Here is a 22,131-nt window from a genome sequence, read left to right as displayed (position 1 = left end):
TTAACGAGACTAATTATAGTGATCATTTTGCAATATAGGCATATATCAAATCATTATGTTGTACACCTTAAATTAATACCACAGTATGTGTCAATTATATCTCAATAAAACTGGAAAAAAATTTTAAATACACTTTTTAAAAAAATTTCAACAAGTAAGGAAAGGAACAAAGAAAGAGGTCTTGGTCCCAATGTGATCAAAGTCAAGGAAGACCAGGGAACACAAATATTCCATGTTGGGAAGGTTCGAGTATTTGTCGCTCCAAGCCCACCAACAATATCTAGAACACACGTGCAGCTCCTTAGCTATTGTTGCTCATGAATTTGAGAATATGAAACAGGGAAGGAAGTTAACACATATCTATTCTGAATGAAAATTACAGTGTATCTGTAAAAGTGAGTCTGAGCCAAGTCAAAGCATGGACGAGTTTCTTTCTCAACACACCAAGTTAGCAAATTGGTGCGCACCAACTGCACCAATTTAGTAAATTACTAAATGATATCACATGCTCCAGAAGGGTTAATACAACTGATTCAAAAAAGCAGTGTGTCCCCCAGAGACTCATTTTCTCACCTTGATTCCCTGTAGAATCAGCTGTGTTAATAATAATGCTTTGCAATTTTATATCACTCTTCCTGCTAAAAGCTCAAGCATGAGTTGATATGGCACATCACAAACTACACAGATGGTACTCCACAGTTTCCACAGCTCTGACTGAATAGCTCATTTGACTTACTAATAAATGTTCCTATTTCAAGATTAAAAACAAATATGAAAACTTAAGGAAAATGGGAGAAAGAGAGTAAATTTTCATATCCAATTCAGTGGCATCTAGCTGAAAAGGTAAACACTAAACAGAGCACCCAGAGCATCAGGCAGTTCCTTCAGATGATAGTGCACACAGGTGTCTGCTTCCAGAAAAGTCCTGCCAAGCCACCAAGCTACTGGGAAATGAAGCGAGGACTAGGCAGTAAAGAGGTTGTGCTATTTCCTATGTGAGTGTGCAACAATCACACCTAAAAGGAAAAATCCTCTCCAAGGAGGAGATAGACCTGCAATTATCTTGTCCTTCTGTTTTAGTCCGTTAACCTGTAACTACTCACTGAACGTAGACACATGGTCAGAAGCTTGACAAGAAGTGAAATGACATATCAGCCTAAAGCATAACAGGGTTACTGAGACTTATAAAGCATATTTAATTGGACTCCTTCAAACCACACATTTGTAAATGGCTATACTCTACATGGAGAGGTAGACTACAGTCATCCTAGAACTTTCCTTTATGCTGTTCACAAATGCTCTGCTCATCCTCTACTAATAAGAGAAGGCGTTTATTCCTTTGAACTTCATGAACAGAGCTTCTAAATGTTCTTCACTGGCAACTATATCTAACTACTTCATCTCTCCCTGTGGATCTGGAAATTCCCCATTAGGGAATTTAGCTATATAAAGTTTTACATCATCTCTAGGTAAATCACTGTACTCCACTTGTGTAGTAAATGTTGGCAAACACAACTAAATACAGGCATCCTCCATTATGATTTACAAAATGTGAACTGATCCATGGAACAGACCAGATCTTGAAAAATTCTGAGGCAGCTTATCCCTATGAAAAACAGAACTATTACCAATGATCAGATTTAATGAAACTGTAAAGTGGAGACCACGGAGGTAGAGAGAGGCTACAGAGACTTGCTTTCCTTGGTGACTGAAGTGGTTTTGCAGCATCTACTTACAGAATTATATTCAAGCTCCAAGAAAAACAAACACCTGATTTTGGTGAATTATATCCAACCATTCTTAGCAAGAGCTTCTTTTTTTTCTGATAAAACTACTGTATTTGAAGCCACAGGATGAACTGGTCAAAAGTGACATTCAAGTCTTACGTAGTAATTTTCTCAAAAGAAAAGGGGTTTTAAATTGTAATCAAAACCAGTCAAGTGATTCCAATATTGAGCTCCCATTAGATATTCCTGAGAAATCTAAGTTATCCCTTTGCAGAGAATACCATTGTCCACTTACTTCTAAGACCAGCACTTAGATATGTCAAGCAAACATTCAATCTCCCATGTCAATGAAATGTGAATTTTATGTATTTTATATTTCTGATATTTTCAATATGATAATTAAAATGTTCTACCACCTCTGAGTAGTTTTAGAAATACTGCCCCAAATTTCTCCAAAACATAAGGAGCTTTAACTCTCTTGATTTAAATCACCCTCCTCTCAATCTCCTGCATAAAATAGCACTACCAGCTTGGAACCACATGGATTTAACAAGGACAAGAAAGTTGGCAGACCAACATTCAACTAGTCTTTGTTCTCTTTCCCCACCCCCTGCCTGTTGAGAACCACTGAATTAGAACTACTAGGGACTAAAATGCTTTGTGATCATATCAATAATAATAATCATTCTGTAATCAGAGTAGTAGCCCATTTACTCTAAACAGTTGATGATTACAAGACAGTTTATAACGTATCCTTACAGACTCTATAATACAGAGTGCTGTGTGACCCTTTGCATTTCTGGAACATGCATTAATTAATAAAGAAAGATGGTTAAAAAAACTTGACCACAAATAATCTTGAATACCTAGGTGGTTCTAGTCTTCAGGATTAACTTCCTAAATAGTTCCTTGAATCATCCTCAATTTGCATTTAAAATAATCTACTCTGAACCACAATCCCAAATAACTAATCAAGATCTATCAAACACCGATTACGGTCAAATACCGATCACTGAAGGAGACTCAGAGTAATCATAACAACAACAGTGGACATTTAAGGAAACTGGGGCACAAGGTCGCGCTTGTTCAAGCGATGAACGTAGATCACAATCCAGGCAGTGTGGCTCTTAAGTGCTGGTCCCAACTGACCTCACAGAATGAAATAAATAAGTAAACCTCCTGCATTCAAGGAACTCCTGAGTTTGCCGGCACGTAATATTAACAACCTCCAACAGAACATTCCACACATTTTTAGTGGATTCTCTAAGAAAGATTTTACAACCTTTCTTTCAAGACCATGGAAGATTTTATTTTATCCTTAAAACTGAAATGCCTTTTTCAAAAGACAAGTCTGTGGCTGGTGCTACATAAAATGTCATTAGTTACTTCAGCATGTGGTTTTCTTATTTTTCTGCTACTGAGAAACGTCTTAATGTGTAAGAGTGCGCTCAAATAGTACACACAGACTGACAAGGGATAGTCTTGTCTGGCCATCTCCACACTGACTGTCACTAACACCCTACTTCTTCTCGGGTTACTGAGACTCCTACTGGGAAGGAGGGTTCCCCACCTGTCTCAGGACCTAGAACTGGACCTTCAAGTCTGGCTCCCCACCTTATCTATCAGGGTCATCTGAAGAGTCTCTAAAAAAGCAGACACCCACCCACCCATACTTTTGAACATCACAATGAGACCTTGGAATTTCCATTTTGATAAGCGAGGTAGACTGTGCACTCTGAAATTTGGACTAGAGACTTAGACTAAAAACTCTATCATCAGTGCTTCCAGCATACGAAAGGCAACACCTTTTAACAAAAAGCTGCCTTAATCTATAAAATGATCTGCTGAAGCAGCACCATTCTGGTGCTTTCAGAGAGAACTGTGTTAATTATTACCCATATCACGAGCAGCTTTCAGGGCTAACTCCCTAGAAATGTTTCTGGTAAAACAAACAGTCCAAAAATATATGTCATTATCATTTAATCAAGAGTTCTACACAGTAAATACATGAATAGCAAAGAAAATAACAGAAAGAGGCCAAATTTTTTTTCTCTATTTGGTAAAAAAATAATTCTAGAATTTAAAGAAAAATTTTAGAAAGATTAATTAATGCCCTGCAATCCTCCTTAGTGATAAACAGAGAATCCTTTACCAGAAGATTTCTTTAAAACCACCTAATTCATTTTGGCTTCATTAATAATTAAACCTTCTATTTGATCCTCACCACTCTTTGAGGCAAACAAGTATAATCCCCATTCAACAAAAACGGAAATTGGCACTCACACACATTAAATCACTTGCTCAAGGTGACAGGTTCAGCCACAGGCAGTATGTACTTAATCATTATTAAACTTATTTTTAAATCATACAAGATTTCCTCTGCTTTTAAAAAAGTCTACACATTTTTATCAGAAAGTTCTTCTAAACATCTAACTAAAATCCCATCAGATATAGTTTAGGAACCATACCTTTTGTGGATCTAAAGAACTGCTGCTCATCATATCTCATATTGAATCACTTCATGTATCTCAGAAACAATAAATCCTCCTTCCCCTCTTCTTTTAAAGGAAAGGACAGCAACACTTCAACTTAGCCTGTGACAGACGATGGTTGCCGAAGATGACCACATTTCTCATCCCACATGCTCTTCTTCTAATTCAACTTTTAACATACCTCCCGGGCTTCCCTGGTGGCGCAGTGGTTGAGAATCCTCCTGCCAATGCAGGGAACACGGGTTCGGGCCCTGGTCCGGGAAGATCCCACATGCCGTAGAACAACTAAGCCCGTGAGCCACAACTACTGAGCCTGCACTCTAGAGCCCACGAGCCACATCTACTGAAGCCTGCGTGCCTAGAGCCCGTGCTCCGCAACGAAAGAAGCCACCGCAGTGAGAAGCCCGCACACCGCAACAAACAGTAGCTCCAGCTCACCACAACTAAAGAAAGCCTGCACACAGCAATGAAGATCCAACACAGTCAAAAATAAATTTAAAAAAAAAAAAAATTCCTCCCAAGGAGAGCTGGGATCTGGGGAGGCTTGTGACTAAAGCCTAAGTGACTCTACGTGAATTCTGAGGTTAAGTCATCATAGGAGATACAGCTTCCTTGGAACTCGCTCTTTGAACCCCAGCCGCCATGCTGTTAGGAAGCCCAAGCAGATGCAAAGAGGCCATAAGTAGGTGTTCTAGCCTATAACTTAGCTGAGGTCCCAGCTAACAGCCTACATCAAACACCAGGCATGTAAGCGAGCAAGCCTTCAACTGATTCCAGTGCTGAGCCATTGACTCAGTCCTGGATCTGAGTCTTCCAAGCTGAGACACAGGACACCACGCAGTAGATAAACTCTGTCCATCATGCCTTTTCCCAACTTGATCACAACATTTGTGAGCAGAATGCCACCAAGTTTCGGCTGGTATATTATGCAGCAACAGTAAACAAAACTCTCTAACTCAGAACACAAGCAAGAAATGAAAAGGAGACAAAGAATAAGAAAGTTTTTCTCTGAAGGCTCAAAATAAATATCCCCAGTTCTGTGCTCTGAAGATTACTCACTTTACACTGATAAGAGTCTGTCAGATTCTCACACAGATCTTACTAAAAGTGCATGTAAAATAAGAGGAATTAGAAACATACTATACAATATTTTCTATCTTCAACCTAAGCACGTCTCTCTTTAGAATGCCTTTTCTCCTCTCTGATGAAATCTCCATGAGCCCTTGAGGCTCAAATCAAACAGTACAGCAGCTTTCCTCATCTCACAAAATGAACTGTTTGCTTCTATAAAATGTCTGTCCAGCCCTTCTAATACAATTTTCTATTCTAAAGCATATATTGTACTGTAATTACTTGTCCACATGTCTCTTTCCTTCCCTAAACTGTGAGACCTTAGAGGATAGGGCCTATTTCTTTTTTAACCTTTGTGTTCCCAACTCCAAACCCACGGCAGGTAAAGTGCAGAAAATCAGTAAGGAGAAAATGGACTGTTATTTAAATTAAAAAAAAAATTTTAAACATACACACAGATACACAAAAAGTAACATCCAGTGAACAGACAGAAAAAGGCAAGTCTAGTAGTTAAGCTAGAGCTTGGTAGTGAGGGGTCTATGGTTTACAGTGACTTAGTGGCGAGACAAACAGATCATTATCTTAAATGATCTCATGGACACTGAGTGAATTTTAGCCCAAGTCAGTTTAGTAAATAAGGAAATACTATGCATTTTTAAAGTATCTTCTCCTAAATGGCTAATGTTAAATTTTGAGGTGCTCAAAGGAATAAAAACCAGAACCAGAAAAATTAGATACACGAGACCTCATGTGCTGAATGTTTTGTACAGCCACTCTTTTACAGTAATACGACTTTCCTTATTTTTGCCCACTCCCACCCCTTACCCTGGCCACCTATCCTTAATGTCCCTGTTTGGTTACATTTCAGAACTCCGAAGTACTTTCCTCCCAGATGACCCAAACTGCTACCGTATCTGTTTGGGACGTAGCACAGAGCCACTGAGAAACAACCACAGTACTGTCTGTCCAACCCTCTCCAACAGGCCAATGTTTTTTTTCCTTTTGTTTGTAATTTAGTTTGGTTTATTTTAATAAGCTCTTCAAGCACCTTCTGCAAGCTTGAGCAAAGACATTCATGAACTTATTTCTTTTAAACCACACTAATGTATTATTTACCTTTTTTATTAATTGAAGTACAGCTGATTTACGTTTCCACCACCAACACTGGTTTAAAAAAAAAAGCAGTACAATACTCATAAAATGACAAGAACAAGGAGGATATCCCTTAGTACATCTGTAAGACATTTCAGAAAAGTTTTGCAAAAAATCAGAAAACGGGATTTCTGAGTCATTTAAATTCTAGTCCCCTCAAAACTGCCCTGATTTGTTAATTAAAAAGGCCTACGTACAGTCCCACTTTTCTTCCCATTGTTAACATCTCTCATGTGTCTCCTAAGCTGCCACACTCCAAAAAACCCCTGGAAACTATTGTCTCTATAATGTTACTCCAAAGAAGTATTTGATATAAAAGCTTTCTATTTAGCCAAGGGTGCTATGAAATGAATGTCTCAATCTCAACCCCCCTCCTGTTCCTAAAACAGAAATCTACTACTTCCTAGGAGGAAAAAAGTCCTCAAACTCTCTGACTGTAAGCGTTCTCATAGGCGGGCATTACCTCTGTGCTTGCACCTCTCACGGCGTTACTTTTATGAATCTCCTTGTGATGCGTTTGTAGAAAGTATGTCTAGGCCCCAACCTACAGAGACTTCAGAAGGGGCAATGCCGAGGAAACAGCCTAAGATGCTACTATCTCAAGCAGTAAGTTCTCAACAGTTATGCTCTTCTTTAGCCCCAATCAAATCCATTAACATATTTAACAATTTAATTTCTTAGCACTTCTGGAGAAACTGAAGTCTAAAAACTGAAAAGGCTGGTTGCACAGCAATGTGAATGCACTTAACATTACTGAACTGTGTACTTAAAAATGGGTAAGATGGTAAATTTTATATGAATTTTATCACAATTAAAATTTTTAATTAAAAAAATAAACACTTTTTAAAAAGCCAACATCTGAAGAGCCACAAAACCAACCAACAAAAACTAGGGGAATTACTGAGTATTAACAGAGACTACAGAACCAAATGCAGTGGAGGAGCTTGATTAGATCCTGGTTTGAAACCCACAGCTGTTAACAGTTTGGAGGTAACAGGGAAAACTGAAAGAAGACAGTTGATACTTGATGATATGTTTTCTTAGGTTTAAAACAAAGTTTTATTAGGTTTAATAGTTGTATTGTATGCTATTACCTAAGTAATGCCTTTATTTTACAGCGACGTGCTTTATGAATAAAGGGTCATCTGTAACTTACTTCCAAATAGTTCACGCCACACACACACACATACATACACACACAAACACACACACACAGAGCGGGGAAAGAGGGAGAAAGAAAAAGCACACACAACACTGAAAGGGCTGTTATTTAACCACTTGTTCTACCACATTATGGAAGTATCACAGGAGCTAAGAAAAAGAGAGACATATGACACTGCCCATCCCAAAGCCCCACCCTGCTTTTCCACTGGGGTTGTATACCGTTTCTACTACTTAATATATAATTGGTTGATGAAAGAATCCAAACAGATGACAGACAGATCACGTTCTGACTTATTCTGCAAATAAAATGACCCCACAGAGTAAAAAAATTACTGTTTAAATACAGATTTGGGAAGAAAGTTGAGAATACTTTTCCAGGTCTTGTCACAAGTATATATTAATGTGTGGCCTGTAGGGGCTTCGTTCTTTTGATAGTTGTAGAATTTCATTACTTAGCTATTGAGACATCAACCCTTCAAGTGATGCTTTCATTCTCTTTTTGATCACCTCTTCAATGGAAGTATTTAAGTGCCGACACTACACTTTGCATTTGGTTTTGTTTCATTACCTTTCCAGAACTACTGAATTTCCCCAAGGTTTTCTTTACCTTTTTTCTCCTCTTTCCACTATAAACTGAGATTATTAATCCCTCTTCCCATTACAATGTCAAAATATTCTGCAGGGGAAAAGTTAATAAGTCTGGGTGCAGAAAATGTTCAGTTTTACTGAGGCAACAACACCACAAATGTAAGTCTTTATTGTTTCTGATTCAAAGGTAAGTGGACTTCCTTCTTGTTCTACAGAAAATTTTTTTGTAAAATCTGTAATCAATGTAATAAGCAACTAATAACCTCTGGATATTGTTGGATTCCATCTCTCTTTTTGTTTTGATTGTACACTTTGCTGTTAACTGAGATCAATAATATAAACCCCCAGCAAATTGAGCTTTATATCAAAGAACTGTTCCTTAAATTTTAGACTAACTCATTAGTTTTCTCTAGGCAAACAAAGAGCATGAGCTTGCGTGGTCAACACATGTTCACAGCAGGCCAGGAAGAACAGACTGACAGGTACAAAGGCTCATGCAAAGAGTAGAAATGGGGGAAACGGCTTTGTGGCAGACCCATCTAGTAAGCGTCTGGGAATGTCATTCTGTAGTGAGTGGGGGGACTTATATTATTATAAAAGGGATATTTTGGAAAGATCAGTCTATTGACTTACAGAACAGAAGGAGAATTTAAGTCAGCCCAAACTACAGTTTAAAAAGGAAAGACTTTAAGCTGCTCTGTATACTATCTGGGAGGAGAGGGAAAATGAATGAAAAAATACATATATGTGGCCTTCCCTGGTGGCACAGTGGTTAAGAATCCGCCTGCCAATGCAGGGGACACGGGTTCGAGCCCTGGTCCAGGAAGATCCCACACGCCGCGGAGCAACTAACCCCATGCGCCACAACTACTGAGCCTGTGCTCTAGAGCCCGCGAGCCACAACTACTGAGCCCACGTGCCACAGCTACTGAAGCCCGAGTGCCTACAGCCCGTGCTCCGCAACAAGAGAAGCCACCACAGTGAGAAGCCCGCGCACCTCAATGAAGACCCAATGCAGCCAAAGATAAATAAATAAAACAAATTTATTTTTAAAAATCCGTATGTGTATACATATACACACACACAGACATATAGACTCCATCCTTACTATTTCCCCCATTTTAACAAACCCATAAGAAAACAGGTACCATTCCCTGTTGTACCTGTATCATTCAGACAATAAGCCAGTGCATATAATCATTTTAAGCATATTTATAGAACACAACAGAAATTTTAATGCCAGATTTGTCAGAGCATTTTATTTGATGGTTTTTCTCCTTGACGTTAAACTTCAAACAATGTGTAGCAAAACTTGTAATGTGTTTTACTAACATGTTATGGCCCTCCGTTTATTCATTTAAACCTCCCCCAAAAAGCCTGTGTAAGTTGCCTATGCCACTTAAAGTAACAAGTACTGTAAGTTGACTACTTGGTTTGATCAAGCTGATAAACTAATATAATAGTCCATCCTTAAAAATCTTTCAAGCTGCAAGGGCATGTATTTGCTACTCTGGATTTACTCTATATATACCTTCATTAATTTACAGATTTCAAGCAAGGCTACTCTTCTGCATTGATATTTTCCATCTGCGTGGTCCTAACCTCTTTAGCCTGGACTCAATGCAGCAACTCCTCTATGGGCCGCCCCCAGTTTCTTTCTGAACGCCTTTCCTTTTCTTTTTCCTCATTATACACTCAATCCCTTTCTCCAAGAGAGTAAACATCTATGAACCGTTGAGGCAAGCCCAGAAAACCTGGGATGAGGCTGCTAGAGACACCTGAACCTCACTGGGAAATTTCTTGAGTAGGGAATGAAGAGGGCCTCCATAACGAGGAAACCCCTCTCTATCCCTTGGTGCAAAGGCACTGGCTTCCCTCACTCATCTGAGGGCCAGGCCAGGTGAAGGCAAGGAGCTCAGCCTCTGAAAATCACAAGCCCCAGAAGGCCTTCCCTTGTCCTACCTGGTCTTTACCTGCCATTGGGTGGAGTAGTCCCCTCACTTCTCACCTGAAAAGGGGAAGAGAATCCCCCAGATGCTCAGTCTGGTAATAGAGAGCACTGGGGTGGAAGGGCTGCGGGGCTCCGTGGTGCCTGAAGGGAGCGGGCCATCAGCACCACCGACCTGGTCCAGAATTAAGGATGCAGTTCATCAGGAGACTCTACACGTGGGAGCCGGCCAGCTCCTGGTGCGAGATCAGGATGCAGACAACTACCGTGAAGGAGAGCTTCTGGGGCCTCAATGTCCTGGGACCAGCTCCACCTAACACAGGCTCTCCCTTCTCTCCCCACCACAGGGTCCGGGCCTGCCTCCAGTGAGCACGAGAAGAGGCAGGGAGCAGCCGAGGCCCTCTCCTCCAGGGGTCCCAGCTGGCCCCACGGCCTGCACTGCACACAGGGCCAGGCCATATGCGCCCAGTGCAGCTCCATCCTGCCCCAGCCTTCACTCACCTCGAGCCAGCAAACCTGGGCTTCCCTCGATCTCCTGACTCTCTTTTCTCCTGAATGCTTTTTCTCAAAGTGAGATATCTACTATCACGATGAGGTCATCAATGATTACGAGAATGCTGTTGTTACGATGTGAGTGCCCTTTACCCAGAGAAGGCAAACGCTCCAGTTTTGTTTTCTAATGTCCTTCAATGTCCAGGCATTCTGTTGACTTTTGTCGCTGTCAGTTGTCACTGTCAATATGTTCAGGACACAGTGAATATCATGTCATTTTCTTGTGTTATACTTAACAGCTTAAAGCCTTTAATTTATTAAAATTCTTAACTGTACACACCTCTTGTTTAAAATACAAGGTAGTACAGCATAAATAGATCTTTATATAACTTCCAGTCCCGTCACTAGATTTTACTTATACTTACTATCTGTTTATTTAGAAAAGACTCTGGTGGTGCTAGAATACAATAAAATGACATTTCTTAATGGAATAAATATTTCTATACCACACTTTTACAGAAAATTCTTAAGGAATCAAGATATTCATACATCTTACTTAAAATAGCAATAAGAACACTACACGAGTCTCAAAACAGAAATGCAGAAATTGAAAACACAATACACTACCAGAAACTCCAAAGAGGTGGGCATTCCTAAGGCTTTAGGAATTGGTTAAAATTTTCACCCATCTTAAATCACCTTAATATTTCCAACTTATAACCATTTTGACCACTTAAATCTAATGAACACTTTCAAGACATCTAACATGATAGAGTCTGTAACAATATCCTTAAACAGGGAAGAAAGAGAACACAGCAAAGCTAGGGAACGTAATCCTCAATACTATTAGACAACAGAGTCTCAGTACCCCCGGTCAGCTGGACCACAACCTTGTGCAGCAACTAACTTCGAGCAACAAATCAGCCAGTTACTGCGCCAGCCTGTTATGTGATCTGTCCTCAACCTAACGGCTTCCTTAACGAACAGCCAGCTTCTTCACCAAGTCCTGTGAGCAGAGCAAATCTGTTAGACAAAGAGGGAAACTGCAGATCATGATCAGACTCGAAATACCTAACGAAAAACTAATGACAGTAACACACTCCCCCATACTCTTGATTGTGTTCCTTCCCTGCCACCCATCTTCCATCTTCAACTTTGGGGGGCGGGAAACAACCCAGCAACAACAACCAAGAAAGCCAGGGAAGAAGGGTAAATGGAGGCAGAGAAAAGTCTACAAAGATTTATACCCAACTGAGGCAGTCCAAAGTTGTGCTATTATTTATCACTCCATCCTCGCTTCGAAGGCCCGGTCTCCGAGCACAGCACACCAGACCCGATGTCCACAACAGGCCGCAGGCACAAGGTGGCAGGTACAGGACACAGAATCGCCTCCAGGACCCGCAGGCCCCCACTGCCCAGCTCCCTAACTACCATAACCAGCTTCTGTAATGTCAAGAAATGCTGTTATGTTAAATTGGTAGAAATTCATACACTTCTGACATTGAGATTTTTTTTAGTCAGGAACTTCCATATTCCTTATTTAGGAATCAAAAATACCTGTGAAAGAATTCGCCACCTACGTTCCAACAATAACCAGAGGTGATTACCTAACAAACATATTTATGAAAAAAAATCTATTTTTAAATATATGTATAAAAGCACATTAAAAATGTATGCTTAAAAATGTGTTTTTTCCAAGTAACTAAATTTTCCATTTAGTTTGACTCTAGAAATGAGTCAAGTAAAGCTATAGGTTCCTCTAAAATATGCAATTCAATGTTCAATTTACATTTTGACAATAACTGAAAAGCTTTTCATTATTAAGCATATTAACAAGAGAATTAGAAATGTTAAGCTAAATTAATATTAAATATTCCTACAAATGCTACTGTACCACCGAAGGTAAGGAAAGTCACTTCATCTTTGATTCCTGAGCTGATTTTATAAGTGGGAGCAATCTGCGGGAAAAGACCATCCTCATTTAGATGGGTGCTTCCAGGGACAGAAATCAGGCAGCAACAACAGGAACTCCCAGAACCCCCTCACACCCCGCAAGCCTTGGAAGATGTGGGGTCACATTTCCTGTGGACCCACTAAATGAATAATAGAAAATACCATGCCTTATATTTTCATCTCTGACAACAGGGCTTCAGACCCGGCAGCTGGAACACTAAAAGCAGTGCATTGCTGATCCCCACACGTGCACAGGTGAAAGAGTTCCCTGAAAGCTCTCCCCGCTCCCTGCAAACAATTGAGCAGACAGAAGAATTCCACAAATAGCAGAGCAGAAGTCAGATGACTGAATATATTACCAGCCTCCTTTGGGGACTACAATATCTCAACACCGAGTCACCCATGCTACACGGGTTGCAAAAAACCCTGCAAAACATACATCACACAATTACCACCTAATGGTTAAACGTGCTAGAATTAAATATACATTAAAGGAACAAGAAGCCGAATATCTATACCAGTGCTTCATTGGTCCTAAACCTCTATCTAGAGGGCTGTCTCCATCTCTTTTCTACCTCTCACCCACAACGGAGTTTTCTCAAGCTTATTTTCTGAGCTTCTGATTGTGAGAAACAATAGGCAACTTGAATGTGCTTTTTCAAAATACACTCCTACCCCTTTTTCCTTTTCCTTTCCCTTTCCCTAGTGGAGAATGATGGATCTGTGTTATCTCCACAAAGCACTGGATGGGACACATCCACATGAGGCTGCGAGGAAGTGCAGCCGACCGACCATCTAACAAGAACACAAGTTAAGAAGGCAGGGCTAAGGGGCAACGTTGGCCTGGGTGCAAATTACTCTCCAGCACTCGGGCTGTGTGACCTCTGGCAAGTTATGTGACAGCTCTGCGCCCACACTTCCTGAACTGTGAAAGAGGAATGACAACAAGAGCGCCTCCCTCACTGTCTTACAGTGAGAACCAGACAGGAGTGTATAGCAAGGGCACCTTATTAGCAGGGCCCCAGGTTTTGAGTGGGCACTCAGTAAAGGTTACCTGTTTTGACTTCATCCATTACCATTCTTACTTTTTGAAAATTAAAAGACAAGAAAGAATCCTGCAATTTAGGAACGGTTAAATTCTGGGCCGATGACTAAAAAATCTGGAGACTGCTTATAGATCTTAAGATAAGTATCGACTGTCCAGGTACAGGCTTGCCCTGAGGCAAGGGTTTGGGAGACACAGGCTGAGGCAAGGGTTTGGGAGACACAGGCGTACAGAATTTGCAGGACTGGATCTATTCAAACCTATTCATCCTTTTTACAAACCAAACAACCAGACTGAGAGCCTTCTAACGACCTGCAAACATATGTTTTATCAGATTCCAACCAGGAAGACGTTCTCAGACTCACCATTCCCTCTGATATTTATGATTTGTTTCCCCACCCATTGGTCAAGGTTAATTTTTTCCCTGAAGTTTTGCTCAGAGGCACAACTTAATCCCCTTTGGTCTTCATCTCCTCCTGGAAAATGAAGGTAACCTCTACTTCACAGGATTGTGGCAAGAATGAAGGAATGGAGCACACCTCAAAAAGCCCCTAATAGGTTGTTGGCACTCAGTGACAGCTGCTCTTATCATTTCAGTTGTTCTATTGCTGCTCTCCCAATACAGACATTTTAGTCAAGAGCCAGAATGAATTACGTCTAGAAAAACTGACAACCACAGCAGAATACCTGTGAAAGGCTGTGCAAGGGAGTTTTCCATCCTTTAGAAACCTACAGTGGTAAGGCCCAGGGTATGTTAGCCTTAAAAGCAGCAACAAGGCACAGACAATCCATAGAAATCAGAGGTCACTGACTGCCCTGTCACCTTCACCCAACTATAGGTTGCCACCTGGACCACACATAACATGATTTCAGGGGAAATAAAAACAAAACTAATGATAAATATTCATACCTTCATTAAACGAAATCTATTTAATCATAAGCTAATCAGTCAAGGGAACATTTAACAACCTTTTTGTTATAAACATTACAATCCTATTTTCAGGGGGGGAAAAACCCAAACCCAAATCAAAGCCGAATTATCTAGCTTATATAATTAAAATTAACACATTAAAAGATCTTTAGTATAAAAAGCAAATTGAAAATTAAGGTGAACATATCCCTTTCCACCCTTCCCCCACCAAAAAGAAATCATCACCCACTCACTGTGTGTTCCCCCTTTAATCACAGGTTTGCAATGGATGGTTTATACGATAAAAGTAAACTGCCAAAGCTGAGACACTCAAAACTCAAATAACTGAACAAACAAATGAAGCAATGGTTAAATGAGGCAAGGATGCAAAAACAGGATCTAAAAAGCCCAAAATGAGAGTTAACCTGGCCATGGGGAACTCCATCAGGAACTCTTAACAGTTCACAATTGGCTGCCTAAAACAACATAAATTCTGACAGAATTAACATGCTAACTTCAATTCTCCATGCACCTACCAATTGACACCCAAAGTAAAAACTGTTTTTTCTTTCAGAACCTTTAAGTATTAATAACTATTTAATTACTGCTAATAATGTCTACCTATAAGTAGCTCTCCTCTCTTACATTCTTAAAATTAAGATTCTATGTCCAAAAGCCTCAAAAGCAGGTAAGTCAAACACTGCCATAGGTTCCCTGCTTATTTAATTCTTCTCTAGAAATTTCCAACTAGAGAAACAACTGAAAAGTGTCCTAGAGTCAATGTTTCCACAATTGCATTGTATCATCATAGCCACTGGAAGCCAGAAATGTGGTCACTGATGAACATTTCATAGGATAAACACATAAAATCTTTACCCTAACAGCCAAGAGTATTATGATTTAACTGCAGACCATGTAGTCGTTTAATTTCAGATACCTTCATAGCACAACCTTTTAAGATTTCCACTTTTTCATAATCACCCTCGCCTCAGCTTTGTAACAGCTAGGAAAACTACATACGTTTCTAAAATATCCACAAAAGTCACATTCTCACCTCTGTTTCAAAATTAGTATCTAGAATCCATAAAGTATGTGTTTTCTTTATACTGTCTGAATTGAGGGCCTGTGACACTAAAACCGTATTGTACGGCTTTTCCAGACATTACTTTCAACAGACTAAAGAGTAATATGACATAATATTCTTTCTACAGTTAACAATTCATAAACCCTTCTACAAGCCTGTAAAAAACAAAAAAGGAAATAAACACAAATGCCAAAATTTTTTTTGTTTAGAAAACAAGACATAGAGGTAAAATTAGCCTGCAATACGAAAGTGTATAAAAAAACTGAGTAAGCGGGGGTTTGTTCTGTTTCCCTTAGTTTTCGTTATTAGTATGTAAACATAGTCTGATTATTTCATAGGGGGAAAGATCCTGATTCGCTGCTCATTTTATGATTTACTGCAAAGAAGACCAACACCTTAAAGCAACTGACTTATTTTCTCCCTCCTATTCTCTTAATTTAAAATTGATAGAGCATGTAATAACATAAATTACCAAACAAAACTATAAACACAAAACATTGAAAAGCTAACAATTTCTTAAATAGCAGTTTTGCTATAAAAATAGTGAAGCATTAATTATGCATTTAAATAATTTCAATCATGACATAATAATGGTCAAAATATCAAATAAGGACACACTGTGCATTTCAGAAAACTAATCTTCTAGAAAAATTGTTTAAAGAGCCCCCCTTTGTTTTGGTACCCAACATCCTAATGACTGCTTGAAAGCATCCCTTTTAAACTCAATTCAATACAAACAATTTTTCCTAAGAAATCCAAGCTGTCAACTTATGGGTCACATTTCAACCTGATGTGATTTGAAACAGCTAAGGTACTGAATCCTTAAACATAGGGTGTGTAACGAAAGCACTGTTCATAGGTCCTTGCTTCTGAGGCTTGCAAAGCTTTAATAAGATACAACTAAAAATAAAGCCAACCAAGGAGCACTGCCCCTTTATGCGCTCACACAGCAGCCCAAGTTCCCCTCTGATCTTTACATTTTAGGTTTCTAGTAAAATGCGCCTCTAACACTGAGCAAAGGTCATGTAAATTATATTTAACCAATGAAGGGTTAAAATCAGAGCTATACTATCTAAAAAATATTAAATTCATAATTGGTAAGCTCTTTTCTAACCTCTGCTTCAGTATCCTGACATCTAAAACTCCTCTGTTAAGACTGAAATTCCCTGGAGGAAGAAGGCTCAGATCCAGTCTGAGAGCACACAATGGAATCACAGCTGACGATGCACATCTTTTTCTAGATGTCTCCATATGCTTGAGAGGTTTTTTTTCCCCCTAGCAGGCATTAGGGGACTTGCTACTCACTGCCACCAAGAATCTGAGAACATTCTCAAGGATTATTGTAGAGAAGGAGTAAAATAATGTGTTGCTCTTGAGCATACAAAAGACACATGTTAGAGTGGCCTTCAGTAGCTAAATTAACTAATGACGGGGCGGTTTTGAATGTTGTCAAATTTTGAACGTTGTTTAATTTATAATACTCCCTACTTCTAGCAGCTAAATGTTTGTTTTATCTTCACAGTTTTTACTATTTTATCACTAAAATAACACCTCAAGGGCTAGAGCAAAATGCAATTAATTTTTGTCTATATGAACACTTACAATTATACTGGATTGGGAATTCATGGTAAATACTGTTCCCTAAAACTATAGACCCCTCAATTCTTTCTTAGTAACCCAGTATTATTAAAAGCTCAAGAAACCAGTATACATAAGTATCATGCACATAAAATGCCTCAAAAAACAAAACAAATTCCTCCCAAGATTAAATTCATGGGATACTCATCACAAAATGAACAGATGTATTCTCACGCTAATATTATTCATTCTTTGAACTCCCAAAGATTCTACAAATTCCAGTTGGAAAAAGGAGCCTTGCTGCTGTCAATGTGCACTAACCTCCCCAACAAAGAACAGGAGCACGCGCGCGCACACGCACGCACACACACACACACACACACACACACACACACAGCATCGCAGCAGCAGCAGCTGCTGTCTTTTTAAAACACTGCTATTCCTGCAGAGCAACCTGTGATCTTTACAGAGAACCGAAGACCTATCCTCCCTATTCTGAAAAGTCAAGAGTTGAGGAAGTCACTAGACTGTAGCCAACAAACAGTGTAAAATAACCAAAGATGTCTCCTAACCTTGCAAAAACCAAAAAAGTACCCACACACTGTACCATTCAGTAGTGTTTAAGCAAACTAAAATAATTTATTTTTAAGAATCTTTTGTGTGGGAGTAATCTGACAAACTACATTTTACTCACTTTCTTTCTGTAGACAAATATTCTTTGACCAGCTTGTTCCTTAAATACCAACGCTTTAGGTTTCAAACAGTGATGCTTTGGTTCCTAACTTCATTTTGTTTACTTAAGAAAGAGCAAAAAATCAGAAAACAAAAAATGCATACCATAAACCACAACTTTTTTTTTAAATGTCATCCCAAACACCGAACTTCCAAGTGTACTTTGGAAACTGGCGCTCTAGTTAATCAAGGAACCAGTGAAGCCATTACAAACAATGATGCTTTACACTCCCAATAATCAACTGACGTGAGTTTTTCCCGATGCCTTCGTTTTCAGAGAACCCTTTCAAATTTCATTGTCCCCACGCTGGAGTAGCTGAGTGAAACTGAGATAGAGATAAACAGATAACTCCTATGATCCTCAGCACGTAAACCGAGCGCTGAGGTCCAAAACGCGATCACTACAATATATGCCATTTTAGAAACGGGCCTCGGACAGTTACTGCCACATCTTAAGTGCCTTTTAGACTTCGTCGTGTCTAAGACAACGTCTCTGGTGGTACCAGAGATACACAGTATCTCGTGCAAACTACGCTGCCTCCCCCAGTCAGAGCCCCCGTAAGTGACGCTACCCCACAGATCTAGGAGCGGGTGACCAGGGATGTGCAAGAGTGGAGAGCTCTTGGCGTCTCCATGACTCCCCCGCCCCGCGCGCAACTCCTCTCTAACTGGTCCGGAAGAAGCCCCGCCCCCTCCCTTCCTCCAGCCCCCGCGATTGGCTTACCGACACCCGGCAGGTCAGTTCCCTGCCTTCGATTGGCTCACTGTCCCATCACTCACACGCAGCAAGATTCGGGTCGGTGGGAGGGGAAGGCGTTGGAGGAGGTGGAGTGGGAGTGGGATTAGAGGACGAGGTGGCGGAGGAGGGCGTTCAGGCTCGGTCCCCGGTTTAGGAAAGTTTCCCCTACCAGTGACAGACCCGGACGGGGCTAGGCCCGGGCCAGCTCCGGGCCAGTGCAGGGCGCTCGGATCCACGATTCCCGCCCCTCGGTCCCGCAGGCCCCGGAAACCACTAGGGGGAGGGGGAAGAGGGAGGGACCAGTTAACCAGGGACCGACCCACCCCCGATCTCGGAAGAGGCGCCTCCGGGACTCCCCGGAGGGGCGGGGGGCGGGGAGCTCCTGCGCGCAGCGAAGACCCTGACCCCCTCCCCCAGCAGCCCCCGGAGGCCCGAGAAAGAAGTGTCCCCGGGCCCGGGGCGTGACCATCGCGAGCCGGCCGGGAGGGCCCCTCCCGCTTCCCGCCTGGGGGCCCTGAGGGCCTGTCCCTTCAGGGGCGGGGAGATGGGGGAGAGAAAAGGGGGCGCTGGCGAGCCAACCCGGAACCTCCCGGACCGCCTCCCGCCCCCAGCCCCGGCCCCTGCGCGCCTCCTGCACACACGCCCGCACCCAGAAAGTTAAGTCAGGGGCGAGCCGGGCTCGGCGCCGCCGCGGTCCGGCCCCCGGCTCCCCGCCCCCACCGCGGCCCGGCCTGCTCGGCCCGAGCGCACCGCCCGCCCCGCCCGCCCCAGCTCCGGCCCCGCCCCCCGCGGCGCCCGGCGCCCCTCGCCCCCAACCCCCGGCGCTGACATGGGCCCGGCCCGGCTGCCGGGCCGCGGATCCCCTCCTCCCGGCGTCTCACCCAGCTGGCCGCCCCTGACACGGCGCTTCACCTTCACACACCCCCGAGCACTTCCCAAGTCCTGCCTCCCCTCGCCCGGCTCCCACCCTGCGCAGCAGTCGCTCCGCGTTTCCATGAAAGAATACACCTTTGGCTTCACCTTTCCGTCCCTGCCTCGCGTCCCCCGAGGGCGCAGGAAACGCGCTCCTCGCCGACCCGCACCGGGCAGGGCGGCGGGCGTCTCGCTCCTCGGGCGGGGGCCGCGCCCGCGCCCCCGGCCTCCCCGCCGCGCCTCGGCTCTCACCTCTCGCCGGCGCCGCGGGCTGCAGCCTCCGCCCGCCTCGCGCTCCGGGACTCGTCTCCCGAGCTCTGGCAAAGCGCTGGAGCGCCTCCTTTCTCTCCCAGGGACTCCGCGTCTCCCTGCCGCTTCCCGCCCTCCCCACCCCCCAAGCCCCAACTCCCCAGCCTCGCGGCGCCTCCGGGATGCAACTCGCGTTTTCCGCGCACCGGGGCAGCGGTCGCCGCACACAAAACAGCCCTCTCGGCGGCGCGCGGCTCTGCCCGGCTCGGCGCAGGAAGGGCAGACGCGGCCGGGGGTGGGGACGCGGCGCCCCCCGCCCGCCGCCCGCCTCCCGCCCGCCCTCGCGGCCCCCAGGGAAGGCGCGGTTACCGGCTCGGGTCGGTCACGCCGTCAGGTGCCGGCTGCCGTCGGCGCTGACCTTCGCCGCCGAAGCTGTGGCTGAGGCTGCGGCCGCCATGTTCCCGTGTTAATAACTGCTGCCTGGTTGTTTATTTCAATGGAGATCCTCCCCCAACTCCCTCCTCCTCCTCCTCCTCCTCCTCCTCCGCGTCTCCGCACTTGCCGAGAGAGACACAGACCGCGCAGAGCTCGCGATTAGGGGAGGGGGCTCGGGAGCCAGGCAGTCCCTCCCCCCTCCTCCCTGGCCGTGGCCGCAGCCAAGTCCTGTCACTGGGGAAAGGACGGAGCGGAAACTTGCGTCCCGCGCCCCCGGGGAGGGGGCAAAGGTGGACGGCGGGTTCTCCGGGGAGCAGACCCTGGCCGCGGGGTCCGCAGCATCTCCGTCGGCGGAGTTCTCTAAGAAGGCGACCTGGGGAGAGGTGAAGAGTGAGGAGAGAAAGGAGAGGGGACAAAATGGGTGACTGTGGTAGAGGAAGGGTGACCTATGGGTGACTGTAAGTGAAGGGAGAGTAAACAGATGACTCCATGGGAGGGCAAAGGGCAGTACCAAAAAGAACGAGTGGATGGGACAGGCCGGGGCTGCAGAGTGGAGGCAGTGGGATCTTGGGGCTGCAGACGGCGGGGCAGATGCCCCCGCACGAAGATCGGAGAGAGCCCAGTGCCAGGTTCGCCCCGGGAAGAACCTCCCGCTCGCACTCCGCCCGGGCCCCTCGGCCAGCAGCCTGCACCCCTAGGGCGCACCTCGCACGCCCGCGTCTGCTGCTGCGCCCTGGAGGCGCCCGTCGTCCATCAATTCAACCTCGGCCCCTAAGACGATAGGCTTCTCCAGTTGCAGCCGCATCTGAAGAGGGGATGGAGTGGCGCGACCGTGCGAGGCGAGCTTAAAAGGGTGCCACCCAGCAATTGCATGATAAAGCAAAAGGACAAACAGTGTAAAGCCTGACCTGGTTGAGCATTCTTGTCACGACATGAGTCACAAAAGTTTTTTAGTGGAAAGTCCACTTTCTAGACAGAAAGTGATGTTGGGGGATGCAGGAGAGTTGCACTGAAAATTAGAAGAGAAGCCTCATAAAGGTTACTTGGATCAGTTTTATGCTTTGGAAAAGCAAGTTCTTCACAACCCAGATACATTTCGTCCGAAGAAATGAGCAACATTTGTCCAACAAATTTCCCTATTTTTAGTCTTAAAATGAGAAAGGTCACTTGCCATAGACAATAAAAGTGTTTACTGAACACTTACTATGTGTCTGGCACTGTGCTAAGTGATTTATACATTTTGATTATTAAGCCTTACAAAGTAATTACCATTTTTAGCCTTCACAAAAAAATGAAGCTTAAAGAAGTAAAGTAATTTGCCTAGGGTCATACAGCTGGGAAGCTGGAGAAGATTTGAGCCCAGTTCTGGCAGACTCCAGAGCCCACACTTTTAATGGTATCTTCAACCTCAAATTTGTGGGAGAAACACCAATTTTCTTTCGGGAAAGAAAAAAAAAAAACGTGTGTATGCGTGACTATGGATAGAAAATGTTTGGAAGGCTATAACAAATTGTTAGCACTGGGGAGTATGAGTGGGTGTGTAATGGAGTAGTACTTCCACTTTTATTTTGTACACTATAGTGTTTGAAATGTTTGCATTCACCATGTATTAATTTAATAAATTTTTGTAGATTATTTTAATTACATGGCATAACAGAATAAGGTTTCCTGAAAACCCGAAGCTCTCCAAAAAACTGGGGAAGAAATGGGAAATGGAGGGTTTTTTAATGACCTGTTTTCTTCCACAAATCCTCATCCATAGTATTCCTACAATGAGGTAGTAGTCGCCTGAGGTCTGTCACATTGCTGGACTCCAATTTCCTTTCCTGTCATCACCCCCAACTCTGAGTTGTGATAAAG

The 22,131-nt window shown here is 43.2% G+C and overlaps 1 protein-coding gene across 10 annotated transcripts in view; it reads right to left on the bottom strand.

Annotated features, from left to right (window-relative positions):
• NCOA2 (nuclear receptor coactivator 2) overlaps positions 1–20,346 on the bottom strand; it is a 272,180-nt gene extending 251,834 nt beyond the window's left edge. For 5 of the 10 annotated variants that reach the window (XM_029222582.1, XM_029222590.1, XM_029222587.1 and 2 more), the window contains exon 1: positions 20,206–20,334. The gene's annotated coding sequence lies outside the window, so the exon portion shown is untranslated. Of the gene's footprint in view, positions 1–19,839; positions 19,951–20,205 lie in introns of those variants that run through there. The other 5 variants (XR_003793512.1, XM_029222588.1, XM_029222591.1 and 2 more) reach the window with 4 other exon arrangements.
• Positions 20,347–22,131: the final 1,785 nt, after the last annotated feature.

The sequence above is a fragment of the Monodon monoceros genome, unplaced genomic scaffold, assembly GCF_005190385.1.
Source record: "Monodon monoceros isolate NGI ecotype Baffin Bay Population unplaced genomic scaffold, NGI_Narwhal_1 Super_Scaffold_14, whole genome shotgun sequence".
Classification (NCBI taxonomy): domain Eukaryota; kingdom Metazoa; phylum Chordata; class Mammalia; order Artiodactyla; family Monodontidae; genus Monodon; species Monodon monoceros.
This window is presented reverse-complemented; position numbering and strand designations above follow the sequence as displayed.